The 7,522-nt window shown below is 43.8% G+C and overlaps 1 non-coding gene across 1 annotated transcript; it reads left to right on the top strand.

Moving 5' to 3' along the window:
• Positions 1-6,865: 6,865 nt before the first annotated feature.
• LOC112396980 (U6 spliceosomal RNA) lies at positions 6,866-6,972 on the top strand. The gene has a single exon (XR_003002694.1). It is a non-coding gene; the product is annotated as a U6 spliceosomal RNA (small nuclear RNA).
• Positions 6,973-7,522: the final 550 nt, after the last annotated feature.

Genomic DNA, 7,522 nt, shown 5'->3' with positions numbered 1-7,522 from the left:
TATTTTTCTTCATTCTAATATATATATATATATATATATATATATATATATATAAATAAAACTACTATATCATATATATATATATTATCACTACTATAGAATATAATCTCCATGAGGGCAGGAACTTTGACATATAGCAGGTGTGTTGAATGACTGAATACAGTCAGTATGTGTTGAATGACTGAATGGACATAATCCAAACAGGGAATAATGAAACAAAATTTAAGCAGTTTCCTAAGGGCACCAGTTTCTCCACAAATGAATGGAAGAAAACTAAAAGGGCCTGGCTCAAACACTACCCACCACTCAGACAAGTCTCGGGTTTTCCTAAGAGGAGCCCACTAACAGCACACTTTCCGTCTTAGAAATACAATGAGGTCATTTTAACACAAATCCAGTGCAGATGTATTTCTGCCAGTGGGTGGAAGGGACATGGGCAGATAGGGAGGGGATAAAGGAAGGGGCCTAAGAGAAAACAGTGTCTGTGCATCCTTCTAAATCTAAGAGTAGTTGTTAGATTGGGTGACTTAGGGTCCCTGGCATGTGAGAACATATTCTGATGTCTTGTGGTCCCACAGCCTCCAGATCCCAGCCCTCATCCCAATGTCGACTGTCTTGTTCAATGTGGACCATCAACCATGCAAAGATAGATGGTTTCTGGGCTTCCTTGGTGGCGCAGTGATTGAGAGTCCGCCTGCCGATGCAGGGGACACGGGTTCGTGCCCCGGTCCGGGAAGATCCCACATGCCGCGGAGTGGCTGGGCCCGTGAGCCATGGCTGCTGAGCCTGTGTGTCCGGAGCCTGTGCTCCGCAACAGTGAGAGGCCTGCGTACAGCAGAAAAAGAAAAAAAAAAAGATAGATGGTTTCTGTTCTCATCACCTACCTATAGACTCCCCCAGCCCACTGCTCTCCCATAGCTCTAGCCCCTTATCCCAGCTCTCTACTGGACAACTCCACCCATCACGCCTCAGATTACCAGAATGACCTCTCTAAAATTCCCATGTAAATAGACCATGCCATCAGTAAAATCCTTCCATGGCCCCCTAGCTTTCAGAATTGTTTCATCTCCTCAGCATGGCCTCCAAGGCCTCCCAGGACTGGATCCCTACTTACCTCTCAAGCATCACTTCCAGTCATGTCCCTCTTCTCCAGAATTGTAAGGTTCCATTGGATCCTGTGATGAGGGATGTTCATTCACACCACCATCCCTTTGCTCATGCTGTTCGTTCAGCCTAGAAATCCCCCCCCCAACCTCCCCAACTTACTGGCTAAATCAATTAATTCTTCAGGACACAGCTCAGGTGCTGCTTGATGTCTGATCCTTGATGACAATCAAATGAAGTTCCACGTCCTTTCTCCAGTTTAAAAACGGTGGAGTCAGAACAATCACTTAGTACCTGTGTGATCCTGGGCAAGTCATTTAACCTCTCAAAGTTTTCTCTTGTAGGTAATAATAGTGCCAACTTGGTTATGAGTGTTAAACGAGATCAGTGTCTCCTCAACTTTAGTATCCAGCCATTGGTGATCATCTTCATGATAATTTCCATATCTATATATCATGTTTATAAATATATTTTAAAATAAATTTTAAATTGGCTAACATTTTAAAACTAATTTTAATATGCTGTTTTAAATATATTATATGTATTAAGCAGAAGTTAGTGCTGGAAACAGAAACCTCTCTAGGTATTTCAAGAAGAGAGGGATACAATAAAAGGGATTATATGCTTTCAATATTGTTGGAAGGGCTGGAGGAGGAGTCAGGGGCCACAGCTTGAATATTTGTTTCAAGGTCACACCACCATAGTTGCAGCCCAGAAGTCAGCAAGCCGCTGCAACGGCAGGTGCAGCTGCTGCCACCACTGCAGCATGGCTGCCTCGTGCCCACTTATAGGAGGAGGACTGAACTGGTAATGCTGCACAATTCCAGAAGATAATGGAGCCTATGTCATTGGCTACCTCACCTGATGTCCACTGAGAGAAGACAAATAAGGGATGAAGGACGGGTTGGTCTAAGGAACAAAAATAATTCTGGTGTTTGATTACCTTCGCTGCTCTTATAATACTCTTTTTTTTTTAAGATCTTTTTTTTTTGATGTGGACCATTTTTAAAGTCTTTATTGAATTTGTTACAATATTGCTTCAGTTTTATGTTTTGCTTTTTTGGCCACAAGGCATGTGGGATCTTAGCTCCCTGACCAGGGATTAACCACTGGACAACCATGGAAGTCCCAATTCTCTTCCTTGAAAGGGGCTTTTATTTCCTGACCCACATCTTCCCTCTTCCTTCCCCCCCCCACATCTCTATCCTGCTGCTTCCAACTCTCTTTCACTTCCTCAAGCAGCTGTAATTGGTCATTTGCTGTAGAAGCCTGGGAGAAAGTTTAAGGGAGTGGATATTTTAAGACTGGTCCTTCACTTAATAAATACATGTTTTACTTGTGTCTGCTCTGTATGAGGAGGCAACATGAGTAGAAGCTATGATCCCTTACATAAAAACTTTAGATAGATAGACAGATAGATGATAGATAGAGATATATGCTATATGCCAGATAGTATGCTAAGGCCTTAACGTTGGTTATCTCATTTACTTCTCACAGCTCTCTACATCAATGCTGTTCTCATCTCCGTACTCAGATAAGAAAAATGAAACACTCAGAGAACAAGCAATCTGTTTAAGGTTGCCCAAGCTTGAGAGTTACAGAGCCAGGTTCCAGCCCAGTCCTGTACACTCTAAAGCTACCACTCATGACCACAACACTGGCACTGCTTGCTACAAAACGTGTGGGTTTTGCAGAGTTACCGTCGAAATGACTGGAGCGGAAATCTGGTGACTTCAAACCACAAGTCCTCTCAACCTCCATAAGAAATGCCCACAAGTTACTGTGCAGTAAGCCCCGGAAGACACCCATTTGGCCCTGTGCTCAAGTCAAAGTCTTTAAAACTCAAAGGAGGAAGTAATTTCTTCTGGGTGAGGCCTTTGAGGACAGGCCTCCAGAAGGATTTGACATTTGATTTCAGATTTGAAGGGTAAGTATATATTGCCAGGCAGAGGTGGGGTGGGGAGCATGCTCAGGTGGAGAAAATACCCTGAGTAAAGATCCAGATGTAAAAAGTCAGGACCTGTGTGAGGCCATAGTGTGCAGCACAGGAGCAGATGGGATGCGAGCAGGCGTGTGTTGCACTCAGCCTCCTACCTGGCACACAGGAAATACTGGGCATGTCTTCCTGAAGGGACTTAGAGCACACCGTAAGAGCTCTGTAGTCGGACGCCTGGTCGTAAATATCTCCTCAATAAAAGCTGCGAGACCGCGGGAAAGTCACATCTCTCTAGTGTCACTGCCTCATCAAAATGATTGAAAGTGACAGTCCGACTTCACCGGGCCGTGGTAAGGGTCTAATGAGCTAAGTCCTGTAAAGTGCTCTAGTCATCGTTTCAGTTGCAAATAACAGCAAACCTAACTCAAACAAGCTTAAGTAAGGAACGGACTTTTTGACTCATTATGGTAAAAGGCCGGACGTATAACTAGCTGCCTGCGTGGTGGGATCCAGAGGGACAATGTCATCAGGTTTCGCCTCTCTCTCATTCTCCATCTCTTCTCCTCTCTGCTCTTCTCTGCTTTTCTGTGTAGATTTCAACCCCAGAGGAAGAGAGAAACCCACTCTCTCCCGTACCTTTAAGTCAAATTTCCTAAAGCTGGGCTTGGAGATGGGGAGAGTAGAATGCTCTGATTGGCTGGCCTGCAGCTTGGGGTGGAAGAATGCTCTGATTGGCTGGTCTGTGTCACATGCTCAGCTGTCGTTAATGGCCACCCGACTGGATCTCGCACTGGGGGACAAACACCTTTCCTGGAAAGAGATTTCAACTAGACAAACAACATTTAGAAGCTTTTAACAGCGTGCCTGGCCCTTGGTAAGTGTTTACTAACAGCTAATGCTATGAAGATAGGCCAAAAAGAATAAGTTAGGGCCACATGCATGGGACCTTGAATTTTAGGCTAAAACTAGCGAGCTTTAGTTAAAGGTCTGTGGGGAGCCGCCAAGGCTTTGTCCAATGTGGTGGACAAAGTATGTTTTAGGAAAATTGGTCTGATAATGGGGGTGTGACAGAGGGTAGAGAAGTTGATGGTAGGAAGGTCAGCCAGGAAGCTGATAAATTGGTCTGCTGGGAGGCTGATATATTCCGAGCTCAGTGTTCAGGATCCCGGTTAAAGATGTGATAGTAAGAACAGAATGAAGGAGATTCCCACTTAAAAGGCAGAGAAGGAAGAATGGCAGGCTTTGGCAACTGGCTGCCTGGGGAGGGCACATAAATGTGAAGAGGTGAGAAGTCCCTGAGGTTACAAACCTGGCTGACTGGAAGATGGTGGCCTGGCCACTCGGGCACCTCTCTTTCCTCCTTCCTCTTTTCATCTTCACCCTCCCTCCCACTCTCTTTCGGGAACTATGCAATTTTCTCTTATCCTAGACAGCACAATCTTTCTCTGGTGCATTTCACTTGCACACCCACCAAGGGATCTACCTGGAGCAGCTTTAAAAGGATTGATTTATAAACAAATGCAATGTGTTAAGAAAGACTCAGGTGAATGCAGCGTTCCCCCATTACCGTAAAAGAAAAGCAAACAAGAGGGAGTTTGTAAAATGGACAAAAGATTTGGAATAACTTAGGTCTCTTTTAAGAACATGAAATGAATTAGAGTTTTGGCTAGGAGCCCTGAGTATTGTATCTGTGTCAGAAATGTAAAGAGTGTAGCAGAAGATGGATTTCACCCACTTCAGGAGAGAGGTACAAGAGGTCTGTATGTGTGTGTGTGTGTGTCTGTCTGTCTGTCTGTCTGTGTTTACAGGTCTGTAAGTGAGCTAAATGAGAACCACTGACACGTCAGAGACAGATGTATGTCAGAGTGATACTGACCCAAGTGGTCAAAAATTGAGGAGCAAACGTGAGGAAGGGAAGAGAGAGACTTCCTAGTTCTACTTCCGAAGTGCGTTTCTGGGATGTTAAGGGGAGGCTTGCACAATGTGGTGTCCCCAAGCCATCTGGTAGCAACCTGTCCCTGTTCCAGGAGCCCTCACCCATGACTCCAGCTGGCCCAGGCAGTAGCCTTGATGGATTTCTTCTTTTAATCAATGATGAAAATTTTGTCTTTGTCCTTCACTTGTAACCTGGGTGTGTTACTGAGTCTTGTGAAAACTTCAAGGGTGATTCCAATCCCCTACTCCATAATCTGGGAAGTAAAACTAAGTATAAAACAACTGAAGAAGTTATGGCATGGTCGGTTATTTGTCTGTCACTTTTCATCTTCTTTCATAATATAGCCCCTTTAATAAAGGACCACATAGGGATGGCAGAGGAGCCAGTTAGAAGGAGCCTATGACCCCAACAATCTGTCACAGACATGAACAAGGGAATGACAAATGATGTTATCCAAAAGAGGTTGGAAGGCCCCTCTGCCCCAAAGTTTCTCTCTGACAATCTGCTGCAGACCACTCACTGCACCTTGCGTCCCACTTTAAGGTGAAGTCTCTTCTCCTGAGAGCACTGGCCCTCCCTTTCTTTATACCAAACACCTGCTCATCCTTCCTAGTTCAACTTCAGCGATGTGCCTCTCCTGTGAAGCTTTAGCTGATCCCCACTCCCAACTCTCCATCCTCCCATCTATCTCTCTTTCCAGCATGGAGCTGACAATGTGGCTAGGTACTTATCTTCTCCAATGGCTGCCAGACCCCAAGAGGGCAGGAGCCTCATCTTTTCAATTTTGTATCCCAGCACCGTACACTGTAGTAGGGGCTCAAAAGATGAAGAAACGAATATGATGCAGTGGAAAGGTCCCTGAACCTGGACTTAATGATCATGTCAGACAGGCTTCTTGGCTGATGATCTTGGACAAGAGACCCAACTCTTTCGAGCCTCAGTTTCCTCATCTGACAAGTAAGAAAAACAATCCCCTTTCCCCTTTTCACACATCCCAGTTTTTCCATGTAACAAACGAAATAAGGTATTTAGCAGAGCAGGTATTTAGGAAGAAAATCAGAGGAGACACTGGTCCAGCCCACTCATTTTACAGATGATAAAACTGGGCCTTAAAACTTTGTTTTTTACTGAAATTTACTATCCTTAGTCCCATTCCTCTAGGAGCTTGCTCTTGGAATCTGACCTGGAGGTAGGAACCTAATAAATTCATTTTTTCAGGAGGAGTTAATAATGGTTGTTCAGAGTGTGAGAGTACCTCTCTTAGAAATATTTGCATTTCTCTTAAGAGGTTTACAGTAGTAGAATTTCTTTCAGGTCTTTGAACAGACTAGTAGAGAGGTATTTTGTATGGGATGGTTTCGAAGTCTTTCCCAATTTGCATGATATAAATAACTGTCTCTGTATACTATGTCTTGCACTGATCATTGGAGAAAAACTACATTAATGTTGATCTCCCACAAGTGTCCCATGCCCCAAAGTCTGGAGGACTCACCTTTTTAAAATGTGAAAACTAGAAATCTCAGACCCCTGAAGTCACAAAAGCAGTAAACATCTTCAAAGAGACGAAAAAATAATCATGACACATTGTAAAGAATCTTTAAATAGAAGTAAGGAAATCTGAGGCCCAGGTCTCACCCTGGCAAGTTATGTGAACTTGGTTAACTCAGGCTTTTTGAGCATTCCCCCCTCTTCACTATTTTAATACTATTTAGTGTGTGTGTGTGTACATAGGTTAAAATTCAAAAGGTATTGTGGGGGACTTCCCTGGCAGTCCAGTGGTTAAGACTTTGCCTTCCAATTCAGGGGGTGCAGGTTCGATCCCTGGTCGGGGAGCTAAGATCCCATATGCCTCATGGCCAATAAAACCCCAAACATAAAAAACAGAAGCAGTGCTCGCTTCAGCAGCACATATACCCAAATTGGAACAATACAGAGAAGATTAGCATGGCCCCTGCACAAGGATGACACACAAATTCATGAAGCGTTCCATATTTTTTTTTCCTTCCTCAGGTGATGGTGTAATTCAGTAACGGGTGCAAAGGCAAAACTGCTGCGGTCCTTGTAGACCATTCAGGGCCTAGACTGGCCCTTTGTGCTGCCCTTTGGACCTTGTGAGGATTGGGGCGGGAGCCCTTTCCTTACCCCCTGGAAGTGATGAATTTCAATTCTGTCTCAGTCATCAGCCTCAGGTGTGACCTTTCTGTGCAATCATTTCCTCTGAGGTTTGAGGATAAAAATAAGTTAAGGAGAAAGGGGGTTTTAATCTTCAGGAAATTAAGAGTTAAATACAGCAGAAGCTGGAAGGAAAATATTAGGGAAGTAGAGATAAAACCGTACATTTTTTGAAAAGCACCAGGTAATTCAGCATATTCCTAGTCCTTTATTATTAGTGTATATAAGATCGTTTATGTGCATAATTAATATATAATCAATTTGACATATTTTTCAAAATAGAGGGTTTGAGATGTATAGTAATGGGCAAGAATCATCCATAAACTATTGGGACCTGAATGGGGTTTGTCACGTGCATGAAATGTTGTTAAATG

This window comes from Neophocaena asiaeorientalis, unplaced genomic scaffold (assembly GCF_003031525.2).
Source record: "Neophocaena asiaeorientalis asiaeorientalis breed wild unplaced genomic scaffold, Neophocaena_asiaeorientalis_V1.1 scaffold203, whole genome shotgun sequence".
NCBI lineage: Eukaryota > Metazoa > Chordata > Mammalia > Artiodactyla > Phocoenidae > Neophocaena > Neophocaena asiaeorientalis.
Note: the sequence above shows the minus strand (reverse complement) of the source record. Positions and strands in the feature narration are given on the sequence as shown.